The sequence below is a fragment of the Heloderma suspectum genome, chromosome 4 (assembly GCF_057233095.1).
Source record: "Heloderma suspectum isolate Gila_16-S chromosome 4, 16-S_ref, whole genome shotgun sequence".
NCBI classification, from domain to species: domain Eukaryota; kingdom Metazoa; phylum Chordata; class Lepidosauria; order Squamata; family Helodermatidae; genus Heloderma; species Heloderma suspectum.
This window is the reverse complement of record NC_139461.1, coordinates 116,666,938-116,681,471: the sequence shown is the minus strand read 5'-3', so window position 1 is coordinate 116,681,471 and position 14,534 is coordinate 116,666,938. Positions and strand designations below refer to the sequence as shown.

General features: G+C 41.9%; 1 protein-coding gene across 4 annotated transcripts in view; it reads right to left on the bottom strand.

Moving 5' to 3' along the window:
• The window catches only part of BCL2 (BCL2 apoptosis regulator), a 169,993-nt gene that overhangs the window by 148,786 nt on the left and 6,673 nt on the right, over positions 1–14,534 (bottom strand). The window lies entirely within an intron of this gene.

Here is a 14,534-nt window from a genome sequence, read left to right as displayed (position 1 = left end):
GTAGGTAGGATTACAAGTTCTAATTTTGTTTTTTATTTGATCACAAAACTATTCATAGAAGAATTTGTCTTCACTCTTCTTGGAATCAGAAATGTTTTTAGATTCCCACTTCTTTTTTCTTCTTTTTTGCTGTTGGAAAAGTGAACTGTGATCAAAACCACTACCAGGGAAAAACACATGACAAAACTGCTGATTTTGGAAAGGATCGCACTTGGAAAACCCATAAAGGTAAAAAATATCTGCTTAGATATGTTCCTCCCTTGTTTGTGACAAACAGCAGAGTGGAGAGAAGTCATAAGCATCTAACTCGTGATAATGAAGTGTGGGTGAAATTCATCAGCTGATTATTAAGACAACAAGCATGGCTTAATATTTAAGTCTTAAAGATAAAGGAGAAATCCGAATGGTTCTACAAAAAATCCCCAACAGCTCAAAAGCAATAAAAAATAAATAATTTCTATGCATAAAGCGCATTGCCACAAACAATATGGTAATATTGCCATTTTTATTAAATCCAGGTTTCTGGTGAACCAAACTATTTATTCAAGTGACAACCTTTGCAATGTAAATACCACAGGCAAATCCAGTCAAAATGTTTCTACATTAACCCAACATTTTCTTTTTCTTGATTGCCTTTTGGTATCACTAGTCTTAAGTGGGCTTAAAACCGCTTATTCTGGTTTAGTGTTATTGATGGAAAAAACGACCATGTAAGCAGCTTGCGGTCTCTCTACCTTAATATATTAATGCATTTGCAATATATTATACCACTTCTTGTTAAGGCCAGTGAGAAATTCTTATTTAAACAAAGCTATTGTTTGGCATGGTACTCCCAAACCTACCCATTCAAATTCCATGAACTACCTTCCCTACTCATAGAAGTGATCAGATGATGATGAGATGACAGCACTAGGTTTTGCTTTTCATTCCAGAAGTTCAGAAATGTTGTTGCCTTGGTTTCATTCAGTCTGATTCTCAGACATCCTTTTACCCATCAGGCCTTTTAAGTAGCAAGACTGCAACCAGCAAAGCATAAAAAGTAGGATGTAATCAGTGGCTGCTTTCCACATGATGGGCAACATTTACGATTGGCAGCACACAGTCTCATCTAAAGACAACTATGAATTGACCTTGACAATGAAAGGAAGTACAGAACACCATAGCTGATGTTCCACTCTAAATTTGGAACCACAGACCAGTCAGTCTGACATCAATCCCTGGGAAAATTCTGGAGCAGATAAAGCAATCCATCTGTAAAGGTAAAGGTAAAGGTGTCCCCAACCAGTCGTGTCTGACTCTAGGGTGCGGTGCTCATCCCCGTTTCTAAGCCGAAGAGCCAGCGCTGTCCGAAGACGCTTCCGTGGTCATGTGGCCGGCATGACTGAACACCAAGGTGCACGGAATGCTGTTACCTTTCCCGCTGAGGCGGTACCTATTTATCTACTTGCAATTTCTTGCTTTCGAACTGCTAGGTTGGCAGGAGCTGGGACTGAAGACGGGAGCTCACTCGGTCACGCAGCACTCAGGTCTCGAACTGCTGACCTGCCGTCCTTCCAGTCTGCAGTTCAGTGTCTTAACCACTAAGCCACCGCAGCCCTAATCCATCTGTAAGCACCTTGAAAACAATGCAGTGATTACTCAAAGCCAACATGGATTTGTCAAGAACAAATCCTGCCAGACGAATCTGATCTCATTTTTTGATCAAGTCACCTCCCTTGTGGACCGTGGGAATGCTGTAACCATAATATACCTCGACTTCAGCAAAGCTTTCGACAAAGTGCCCCATGATATCCTGATGAGCAAACGAGCTCAAAGTGGAGGGCTAGATGAAACAACGATCCGGTGGATCCACAGTTGGTTACAAAATCAGACTCAAAGAGTGCTTATCAATGGGACTGGGAAGAGGTAACGAGCGGGGTACCATGGGGCTCAGTCCTGGGCCCAGTGTTCTTCAACATTTTTATTAATGACTTGGAGGAGGAGGTGCAGGGAATGCTGATCAAATTTGCAGATGACACAAAATTGGGCAGGATAGCTAATACTTTGGAAGACAGAAACAAAATTCAAAGTGATCTTGATAGACTGGAGTGCTGGGCAGAAAACAAAAGAATGATATTTAATAGGGATAAATGCCAAGTTCTGCACCTAGGAAAAAGAAACCAAATGCACAGTTACAAGATGGGGGATACGTGGCTCAACAACACTACAAGCGAGAAGGATATTGGAATTATTGAAGATCACAAGCTGAATATGAGCCAACAATGTGATGTGGCTGCAAAAAAGGCAAATGCCATTTTGGGCTGCATTAATTGAAGCATAGCTTCCAAATTCCAGGAAGTACTAGTTCCCCTCTACTCAGCACTGGTTAGGCCTCATCTGGAGTATTGTGTCCAGTTCTGGGCACCACATTTTAAGAAGGATGCAGACAAACTGGAGAGGAAGGGGGGCAATCAGGGGACTGGAAACAAAGCCCTATGAAGAGAGACTGAAAGAACTGGGCATGTTTAGCCTTCAGAAGAGAAGGCTGAGGGGAGATATGATAGAGCTCTTCAAGGACTTGGAAGGCTGTCACAGAGAGGAAGGCCAGCATCTCTTCTCGATCATCCCAGAGTGCAGGACACGGAATAATGGACTCAAGTTACAGGAAGCCAGATTCCAGATGAACATCAGGAAAAACATCTTGACTGTTACAGCAATACGACAATGGAACCAATGACCTAGGGAGGTAGTGAGCTCTCCCACACTGGAGGCGTTCAAGACGAGGCTGGACAGCCATCTGTCAGGGATGCTCTGACTTGGATTCCTGCATTGAGCAGGGGGTTGGACTCGATGGCCTTGTAGGCCCCTTCCAACCCTACTATCCTATGATTCTATGATTTCATCACAACTTTATTGATTAGCTAAGAAAAGGAACAGTTTTGTGCTTCTGTGTTATATTGTGTTTTGGATGCATTCACACAAATGCAGCCATGTTGCTAAAGGATAATCCACTGTTACATGAAGTTCTAGTACTGCACAAGCCCTTACCCATTTTCTGTTCCACTATGTTCCCTCTAGACATCCCTGTGATTTGAAAGCTGATTTTTGTGTCTGGCTGTATCCAGTAACAAGGCTAGTTCAAATGTCTGATTCTGAAGCAGAAAACAGAGCAACCATTTCACACAACACTGGAACACAGTGGTGCAGCCATGGGATAATTACAGGGACAGGAGTGGAAGGGAGGGCTTTTGCAGGGAGAATCAGCAAAAAGAAATATTTGCAGGGGAGAATGAGCTAGATTCCAATTACATCATGCAAACCCCCAGAATGTTTCCTCCACAGGCAGACTTCCTCTAGTTTCAAAGTGTGGCTAAGAAAAAGTAAGAAAAAATATCCTGTGTGGAAGCATTTGCTGGGGAGATTTACCATTACAAGGCAAAGCACGTTTTGCTTTGTAATTTTTAGTGCTACCCCCAAATGGATGCAACTAGTATTCCGTAATCCAGAAAGAACCACCACCGCACACTATGAGACTTGATTTAATCAGCAGTTATTACAGTTGTGGAACCCTGCTAGGCTTGCTAACTGTTAGGGGTTTTGTTTAATTTTGACTCATAGCCCTTCTCATCCCTATCCTGGGGCTCAAAATAATAACAACAATAATAACAACAACAATGATGATGATGTTTAACAGTTCAATCCTATATATGTCTACTAGGAAATAAGTTCCACGGAGATGAATGGCGCTTACTCTCAAGTAAGTGGGTAGAGGATTGCAGCCTAAATCTTGCAGTACAATCATTGAGATAATTTAACTTAAAGCTGCAGTTGCTGCACTTTGTAAGGCAGCCCAGTTAAAACTAATAAGTTACTTTTAAAACTTGTTGTTCGAACAATAACAATGAAGAGGGGAAGGGCAACCCTCTAAAAAGTTGTTCTCTTCACTAACTTATGTAAGGTTTTTCGACACCAGAGGCACTTTTTCCCCTTTGGCTCAGCCACTTGTAATAAAATCTTGAAAATGTCAATTTCCAATTGAAAAAGTAGTGTTTCTTCCATTAACATCCAAACACTTTTCATAAGGAAAGAAGTATAGTCAACAGAAAGACTGTTACATATGAGCATGCTGTGGTGATATGTCATTATTGCACAAGGTAGTCAATTGAGGGTGAAATCCTATGCACGTTTAGACAGAAAGAAGTCCTACAACTCCCAGCATGCTGGGAGTTTTTTTTTCTGCCTGAACATGCATAGGATTCCACCCTAAGAATTTTAACATCTTTTCCCATTTAAGCATGTGCTACTCCAATCAAGTTATTTGATTTCTTTGTAACTCAGTTTATCATACTGCAATAAGGATGACTGACTTGCCTAAGATCATGTCCTGAACCAGACGTGGGAAACTTTTCTGAAGATCTAATGGTACTAGAATTGTTCTCAAGAGAACGATTAGTTTGGAAAGTTTTTCATGGCACGTTCATCTCCTTTCACAGTAATTTCACCACCTAAATTACGCCCACAAAGGAGGATGGTGAGGGGGAAATAAGCTTTGATCAGAACCTCACTGTAAATAGGCCTTTCAAAGTGAATAGCTCTACTTAAATTGTTTCAGCCTCAGCAGTTTGATTATTAACAATTCTGAATAGGCAGATTTCTAATCAGTTATTTTTAGGGTTGTCAGATTTTCAACCTGAAAACTTTGCCCCTTCAAAGCTCCCGATGTGGCCACCGAAGTGTGGGATGGGAACTAGGACTCGGCTGCCACTGCTGAGGGAGAAGAGGACCCACAACCTTACCAGCAGGCATCAGGAGACAGAAACTGAGGCAGAGGAGGCTGGGTCCACACCTGCTGAATGGCCTGCCTAGCCCTGAGCAGCCTGGTGAAGTTAGCGCTCTCCACCTGAGCAGATGAACCCAACCTCCAAGCCCACTACTCAGCACCCACTAGTAAAGACATGAGCATTCCCTCCCACTGCTCTGCAGTGATGTCTCAGTACTACCTTTCTCCCCACACTACACTAGTTGCATTGGTAGATTTAAAGGGGGTGGGGGAGTGTCCATTTTAGCAACTTGGCAACTCTGTTTGTTTGCTTGTGTACTTATGGCCTTTGCCAAATTTTAAAACAGAGGTGGGCAACTTGCGGACTCTAGTTATTTTGGCCTACAACTTCCATCATCCCTCACCACTGGCTATCCTGGCTAGGGCTGATGGGAGTTGTAGGTCAAAATATCTGCCCATCCTTGTTTTTTAAAAAAATACATAAAACACCTTAAAGTATATTTTAAAACTCCTCAGGGTTCTCAGTTTCAAACTTATGAAGCACAAACTCATGGACATGTTTTCTTTAAAGACACATTAAGAACTCAAGGCACTACTGACCCTGACCCAGAGCCACATGTGCAGGATGGAATCTGCATAAGGTTCAACGTAGCTGTCAGGGTGCCCCTGTTACCCACTGACTTCTCCAATAGCCAGAATCAACACTCAGACAAAAGGGCTGCTTTCCAAGGCTTTAATTCCATTTATCCTAATGAGGCATACAGATGCTAATTGCTAGAGACTCGGAGAACTGCAAAGGAACAGCCATCTAGGGGTTTCTAAGGGTCAGGCCGTCAGTTGATCTCCGTTTGGGGAAAACGCGGCAACTCTCTGAACTTAAGGAGTGGGAGGGGAAGATCTCCCCCTCTCCCGTGATGCTTCTGGGCGCAGCTGTTGATGTCGAGCCAATCGGGCTGAGCACCGAAGCTCGGCCCCTGCAATCTCTCGCTTGTGCCTGTGTCTGCACCTTGCGTCTAGAAGCTCAGGTTGTCCCTCCCTTTCCACGCCTGGTTCACTGTCGCTCCCAGGGATGTGAGCGGGGGGGGGGGCTCCCCCTCCAGCTGCGCCTCTGAAGTCTGAGAGAGTTCCTTTCCCACGAATTGTATCTCCTCCTCAGAATCAGAGCTGCTTTGGGACTCTGGGCTCAGCTACAACCCTGACAGTAGCCCACTCTTCACTCCCACAGTGACCTTGAGGCAGGTGTTTATAGTGTTAGCAGACTGCAACATGCCTTCCCCTTACTTAGAATGGGAAGGTTATGGTGCTCCCATGGTAAGATGCAGAGGGCCTGTTCTCCCCATAGTCCTGGTCTGCAGACTACACTCTCTGAGGAAGTGTATGTAACCTGTGCATATGCAGCCCAAGGAATAGTGGGACTGCCCTGTGGAAGTGAGGGACCACCCACTGTATATAATGGCCAGACATGTTGTGCAGTACTACTGCTGTCTGCAACCAGCTGAGATGCTGAGGATGGAGGAGTTAAAAGGGCGCCATGATCCCCTCCCAAATGACGCAAAGGGGTGGACCATGCCCTCAGTCTTTTTGTAATTCATTGGGATACAACAGCAAGTATCCCTAGTGATAAAAAGGCAGGTTATTTGTCAGCAATGATATAATTTTTCCCTTCTGATGACCACAGCCTGATTCTATGCATATTTACCCAGAAAGAAGCTCCACAGAGTTCAACAGAACTCACTCACAAATAAGAGAGGCACCAAGTCTTGTATCATTCAGGAGACAATTTAAAAACTAATTTGTTACTCAAGCTTTTTATATTATTTAGTTTTACAATTTTATCATCTTACTGCTGCTACTTTGAATTTTACTTGTATTTTGTTTGTTGACTTCCGCTCCACTTTTCAGTTTTAGAACATCTTATTTATTCTGTTGCCTTGTACTGCTATTGTTGTCATTTTCTTCTTTTGTACATCACTTTCAATATTTCTTAATAGAAAATCAGATGATAAATGTTATAAACAAACAAAAGATTGCAGCCCTACATTAATTTTAGCTACTAAACAGGCAAATTATACTAAATCCCACCACGTTCAGGGGAAGGCAGGGATTGCTACCAAGTAACTGTGCAATTAATTTTGGCTATGTTGCAATCATGCTGTATTATTTTAGCAAGTAACAGACATTCCTATAAGCAACATTTAAAGTCTATATGATTACATTTGCACAGAGACTTTGTTTTATGGTTCTAGGTGTTTTACATGTTTCAAGAAGATTTAAGTGCTATCATGTAATTCCAGCTACTAATGTCATCACATTTTTAGTTTGTTTCAAAATTAGTGAGGAGTGCAAGAATTCTATTATTTCATATATACACTAAAGCACAGATGTCAGTCAAATAATGTGATTTGTGTCACAGGGCACATCTGCACTTCAGATGTAAACTGGTTTGCACACGGGATAGTTTTTGGAAGGTACTGAGAATTCATTATTTATCTGAAGCTCTTTAATTTAACTTCTATTTTCACTATTTCGAGAATTATAATAAAGAGTTTTAAACAATTTTAAAATGTGTTGTGCAGACAAGCCCACAGTCTTTTATAGTTCAACAGAACTCACTCATGAATAAGTTTAATGTGTGCAACTTCACCTCTGAACCTGTCCTATGTGTCATGTCTTTGTTAATCTACTCAGCTAGTGTACTTACTTGCTTAGTCAATACTGCCACATTCCCAAATGGGCTAGACCAGTGGTGGGGAGAAGGTAGATCTCCAGATATTTTTGGACTTCAACTCCCAGAAGACCCTGTAATATGGCCAATGGTCAGGAATACTGGGAGTTGAAGTCCAAACCATCTGGAGATCTGCTTTCTGCCTAACCCTGGCCTAGACTAGATATGAGCTGAAACCGGTACTTCAAATATAACAAATTATGGGACTTCCATCTAGAGATGTGTGTGCTATCTATATGCTACTACATGCATCTTACTGTACATATCTAGCCTCCCAAACTTTTGTTTGTTTTTAATGAACTGTTCTTAGTAATGAAGTTGTCTCAAACGATGGGGTGGACGCAAAATAAGTTAGTCATGACAAGTCCCACCAATTGTAATGGGAACTAAGTGCAACTAACTTAGTCTGAATCTATCCCTAGGTGTGTACCAAATTTCAACTTGCTACTTGTTATGGAAGTACCTTAATGGTTTTTACTCTTTTGTGAGTCTGTCAGTCTGTGAGTGAGGCTCATGCATGTTGAGAAAAGGCTATAGCTCAGTGGCCTGGTTCACATGATCACAGAAGAGGAAATAAACCACAGTGGCTTATTTCCCGCTCTGCGTATACCTGTCACATGCTGGGGGATTAGCATAATTACCCTCAGCAGCATGGCTTTTCATGTCATATGAACCCAGCGAGGCTGGCTTGCTGCAACAAGCCATCCTCGACAGGTTCACACATGACAAGGTATGCTGCTGAGAGTAATTATGTTAATCCTCCCAGGACGTGACAGGCACACAGGGAGGGGGAAATAAGCCACCATGGCTTATTTCCCCCTCTGTGATCATGCAAATCCGGTCAATGGTAAAGCATCTGCTTTGCATGCAAAACATCTCTGGTTCAATCCCCAGCACCTCCAGGTAGGGCTGGGAAAGACTCCTGTCTGAATCTCTGGAAAACCTTCTGCAAATTAGTGTTGATAATACAGGGCCAGATGAACCAATGGTCTAACGAAGTGAAATTCAACTGCTTAAGTTTCTATATAAGTGATATATTTAATATGCGTCCAAAAGGAATACAATTAAATTGAAAATAGAGTGGATTGGTAATGCTAATGGCAGTACTAACCCCAACAACAGCGTTAACTCAAATGGAAAGCAAGAATTCCTTCATGGGGGCACTTGGAAAAGTTGTCAAGCTGTGGGCACTTTCAAGAGCCAATTTTTTTTTTAAAAAAAACAGATTATTAATGAAATCAAACAGCCAAAACACAATAAAATCTCTAACCCATTACCAGCATTTTCACTTGCCAAGTATTTGCAGATACTATTTCTGCTGCGGAGCAGAAGATGTATAACACTCCACACCTCTATCCATCGTACTGCTATACATGGAGTGAAAAACACCATCCCAGAACTACCCTGAGAAATAAATGTGTGCTGGGTTGCCAACAAGCTCAACTCCTTTCTCATGGTTATGGTATTTGTTACTGGTCACAGACCACTAGAACCAGCATTTGCTGCATGGAGATAACAGGTGAAGCATAAACTTTATTTTCCAGTTTGTGTGAGAAAAGAAGATGTATAACAGCTCAGTTCATAGCTCACAAACAACATCAAAAGTTGTTTTACTGCTCACATTTAGAGTCTGATTGGTAAATTTGGGGTTGCATTGTTGCCCCAAGTAACAGACATCTTATACCTGCCCTGGCTGCTTACTCCTTACCCAAGCTCCTCTTTACTCTCATGTTATTAAATTATTTACCCGAGTACAAGTATTTGCTTTGAGAAGCTGCTTGCATCAAGCTGGGAGTTATTATTTTGTAAGAGCATGCATCCCCTGTCCCCATTGCAAACAAAACCCTTCTTGTATGACAAAGGTTCATTGTCTGGTCAAATAAGTCAGTTTGAACCCACTATTTACATGTAATTTCCAACTATTGGGGTGAAGTCAACACAAACTTACAAACACGCATGCACACGCGCGTGCGCGCACACACACACACACCCTTTGCCTGCTTTCTTTATGCCTTCTGAAATAAAACCTCAGGCCTGATTCTCCTCTGCTATGTGCCACTGTTACAATTCTAGTTATCCTTGATGCAGTTATCCTTTATTTATACCACTGTGTGGGAGCTGAAAGTATGGCTTACAAGTTTAACATTCCATGGATCTTATCCAATGCCCACTGAAAGCTGAAAGGTTCCCATCAAGTTCAATAAACTATGAATCACAGTCCATGTGGAAAAGGTGCAATTAGATAACCTTACTTACTAAACCTTTAAACTTCATGTATTCCATCTTTGAAACAAATTCCGAACATATCATGCAACAAAGATTATTTTCTTTAATCACTAAAATGCTTTCAACCATATTGCAAGATTGCTGAATCTCAGGTACAGGGATCAGACTAAGGGCCCCATCGTATGCATGTTTAGACAGAAAAAAAACCCTACAATTCCCAACATCCCTCCAGCTACTGGCTAAGGCATGCTGGGAATTGAAGGACTTTTTTTCTGTCTAAACATGCATAGGCTTGCACCCTAACAGCGTTCTGAAAAGACAGAAATTTCTAATCCCATGGGTCCCACACATTCTGTGTGTGAGTGCGAGTGATTATCTAGCTACAATCTAAGATGGGAAAAAGGAGAGAGGAAAAAATGGATGTTACAGCTGTGATTTCTGAAAAGCTTATGGTACTCTGTGACATTTAGGAGACTAGAGCTGCGTCAGTGACTAGAAAGCACAACAGAAAGTGGAAGAGCACATTAGGCAATCAGTCAACTGGAACAAAAGAGAACTAAAGTTTAGTAACAGCAGAACAGAAGTGTGCAAAAACAGGCCAAACATAACGTCAGCAGGATCAGCATATGATTCTAAAAGGCGCTCTTTTTTCCATCACGGAGCCTTCTCTCCCCTGCCCTTCCTCACAAACACACACATACTCTGAGCATGATCATCAACATTATAAAAATGCATGTTTGTTAAAAAGCATAATTCTCTTTGATTTGAATAAGGCAAAAACATGCAGTATGCCTCACCTTGGCAGGTTACAGGGATCAGTGCATGATATCATAACTGAATGCACCAGAGTTACAGTATTGTCTGAAGAACAAAACATTCACACCACTTATTGTTCTCCATATAGCAAGGCTCTGAAGATTTTCACATGTATTAAACTAAAGTAGAGACTAAAGACTTTCATAGATTTCACAAAGCCCCAGGACAGAAAGGGTAAACTGATCATTTAGTCTTGCCTCCTGTGTACTCTTAGGCTGACCCTAGGATCTCTTCCCTACCTCCTCTATCATACAAACCCGACACAAAGTTCTACATCCTGTAGGTTTATCAGTATCTCAGAGTTCCTTGAATAGCAAGGCTTATTTTAGGGAGATATACTTATGTGGATAACTTTTCCAGAAATGTTCAGTTCTACATTAGATGGAAGTGTGCGAATACTTATGGTAACAGAGGCCTCCTGTGGGCAAAACAGACTTGGCTCTGCTGGCTCTTTAAAGAGAATTCAGAAGCATTTTGGAATTTTTTTGCAGTCAATCTAGGAAAACATAAGTCCAGGAAGATTCTGGGTAACCCAAGATCATGCAGTAAAAAGCCTCATGTACATATACTAGTTATTAAAAATAAACATGGTCTGGTGCACATCTGATCTCCCCACTTCCTTGTGCTATGCATGTGACTAGAACTTCTACATTTTATTAGAGACCATCAGTGGCTTCCACCTGAAGCAAAGCTGCACCACAGATTACAGCTGAGAATCAAAATGATAGTAGGTTTGGCAATCTGTCGTTTTATCTTATCAAAGATAGCAGTACAAAATCAGGGAGAATACATTTATACATGAGCTAAGACCATTTTTCATGAGGCATTTATTCACTTGCAGAGCTTGATGCCGCCAGTGAGATGACACAAGGTCCACTAAACTGGAATATCTGGTCCTTGAAGCTCACCTGCTGGAAAATGCTTCCGCTTGTAATTTTGCATACCAGAGCATGAATCCTGACTCTTTTGCTGTGTTACCATAGGGCAAGTTGGAAAAGCACTTTGCTTGATGCTAACACACACTCACCTTCAGATATAATTTCAAATTCACTACGTAAAACCAACTTATTGTCATAATAAATATTACTTAATCAACAGAGTTGAAATGTTACGTTGTGAGATATTCAAATTAATAATCTACAAATCGCTGCAACAAACATATGTACTCAAGACTTATTTTTTTAGTGTTTAAAGTCTTTTCTCCCTGTCTCATATTCTGATCCTATGGATCAGCTGGCATCAGGAACCTTGGGCCAGCAAGGAATAACTTCTTCTTTGGCCCATATATGGATCATGAAGCCCCTAAGGGGGCCTAGGGGGAGCATGATAGCTTCCCACCAGTTTGAAATTTGTTTTGTGTGTCAAAATCACAAAGATACCAACTCCTAGTAACTGAGCAGGAATTTGGCCTGGGTCTCCCATATCCAAGCAGTTAAGTAACCATTCCTTTCCCCCATCTTGTATCTTTCAACATATGTATAGAAACAGGGAGAAAATGGCTGAAGACATGAGACTTGGAGCTAGTTCACACACGAACATTCATAAACTAATGTGAACCTGTGATGGCCCATTCACACATCCCCTCTTATCAGCTCAAACACAATGCTTTTCCATTGTATCAACTTACACGTTCAGCTGCAGGACAGCAATCAAGTGATATACATGCATGTGTGAATCAGACCTTGGTAAGACTGAATCCATCAGATATTAATCTGGCCTACTCATCAACAGCTTTCCAAAGAGTTTGCCAGCTGCCAAACACACACAACAGGGCACAGAAATGAACAACCAGGTGTGCATAACAAGCACAGGGTTTGGACCTATTTTCCCACAAACCTCAGCTCCCCAAAACTATGAACATTTAGGTGCTGTCTAAAACAGCTTTTGCAACTGTGGACAGACAGCATCTCTACACCAGCCTAAAATCCCGCATTTAAAACGGGGCTTTCTGCTTCTGTTTTAAATGCAGCATCACAACGGACTCCCTTAACATGTGCATCCTTTCCCCCCCTCCCCTTTCCCCCTCCTTCTCCCCCATATTTGAGTCTTCCATATGTTTGATTGATCTAGCCCCTCTTCTTGCGGCTTTTCCTTTTTCACGGAGGGAACTCAAGTGGCACACAAGCGCAGTAATTTGCTACCTCATTATCTCTGATCTATTTAAAAATGGAATAAAGGTCATTTAGTGCAAGAGACAACCTGGAGTTTAATAATGTCATCTAGAGGGCCTGCAAACTTCCGTGAGTGAGCAATCTCAATAGCAGGATAAAAGCTCCATGTGAAGAAGCCCAGAGACTGGAGGAGATGTCCAAAATAACAAGGTGAGAAGACTTATCTCTTCTCACCTTGAAGACCCTTGAAGACGGTTCAGAAGCTGCAGCTGGTACAGAACGCGGCGGCTCGCCTGATTAAAGGCAGCCGCCGGCGAGATCACATCACTCCAGTGCTGAAGGAGTTGCACTGGTTACCAGTTGTTTTCCGGGCCAAATTCAAGGTGTTGGTTTTGACCTTTAAAACCCTATATGGTTCCGGCCCAGCCTATCTTAAGGAGCGCCTCCAACAACACCAGACAGGCCGCTTAACAAGATCAGCCTCGGATGGACTTCTCTCTGTCCCATCAGCCAGGACAGCTAGACTGGTGGGGACGAGGGAGAGGGCCTTTTCTGTGGTGGCCCCCACTCTGTGGAACTTCCTCCCTAGGGAACTCCGTCATGCCCCCTCTTTAATGAGCTTCCGTCGTGCATTAAAAACGTGGCTGTTCAGGCAGGCATTTGGGGTGGGTTAGGGTATTAAAAAAAAAAATTTATGGTAGAATTTTATTGTTTTAAATTGTTTTATGGTATGTTGTACATCACCCAGAGTGGCTGGGTGACCAGCCAGATGGGCGATTAATAAATTTAATAAAAAAATAAAAATATCTACACTATAATGTTAAAGTGGTTTAGCAGTCGCTCTTTCTTCCCAGAAACCTTGAGAACTGTAGGTACACCGTAGCAGCTAGGGATCTTTAATTTCTTTTTTTTATAAAAAATCTCAGCACTATCACCAAACTACAAATCCCAGGATGCTTTCTGGGGGAAGCCTTCACCGAAACTTGTAAAGCTCCAATACAACTTTGCAAATGTAGTATGACATGCAACAAAATATTGCAACGCAAAATGCTTTTGTTTGGAGTTCCAGGTACTTTATTCACCTCCTGTTTTTCATTTCTACCCCCCACCCAATAGCTAGTCAGCATTCCATAGCCCCTCATTAAGCTGTGTGTGTGTGTGGGGGGGGGTCCTCTGAGGATTTTTTCTAAAGACTCTTTGTATTTCTGCAAACTTAAGAGTTCTCCTAAGCCTGCCAATTCCTCCCTCTTTTGCATAGGTGGTGGCACTTTGGCTACATAACAACTGACGCTTGGAGAATTAGTACATAAAAGTAGGTCCTGTAACAAATGTTGCAGTGTGAAATGTTCCCTGTTCAGGATTCCAGCCACTTCATTCTATCCCAGCATGTCAACTGCAAAAGTTAAGCACCACTCTGTGGCCACTGAGCACATTCAATTCTCATTCAGCTGTTTTGGGGTGTCGTCGTCCCCCACACATACATTTTAGGTTTTCTTGCACTTCTGCAAACCTTGGGGTTTAGGCTATGTAAGCAATGGCACTTACAGCTAAACATCAAAAACAAAGGGAATGATGATGCAACTCCAGCTAAAGCCAATAAAAATAACCACTTCACAGTGTAATCCTATGCATGTTTTCTGAGAAGAAAGTCCCACTGTGTTCAATGGGGCTAGGAAGTGTGGTTTAGGATTGCAACCTAAGTAAAGAACTATTCAGTGGGCCCGTGTGTGCCACTATATTAATCCCTTCCAGTCAAGAAACATTTAAGGTCTATGATGAAGGAAAAACCAAGTTTTCTTCAACTGACCAGGTATTAGTGCAAACTTGTCATAAAATGCTTAAATGCATTTCTGTGTTGGGTTTTAATTTCTCTCTGGAACACCTCAAACACGCAAAA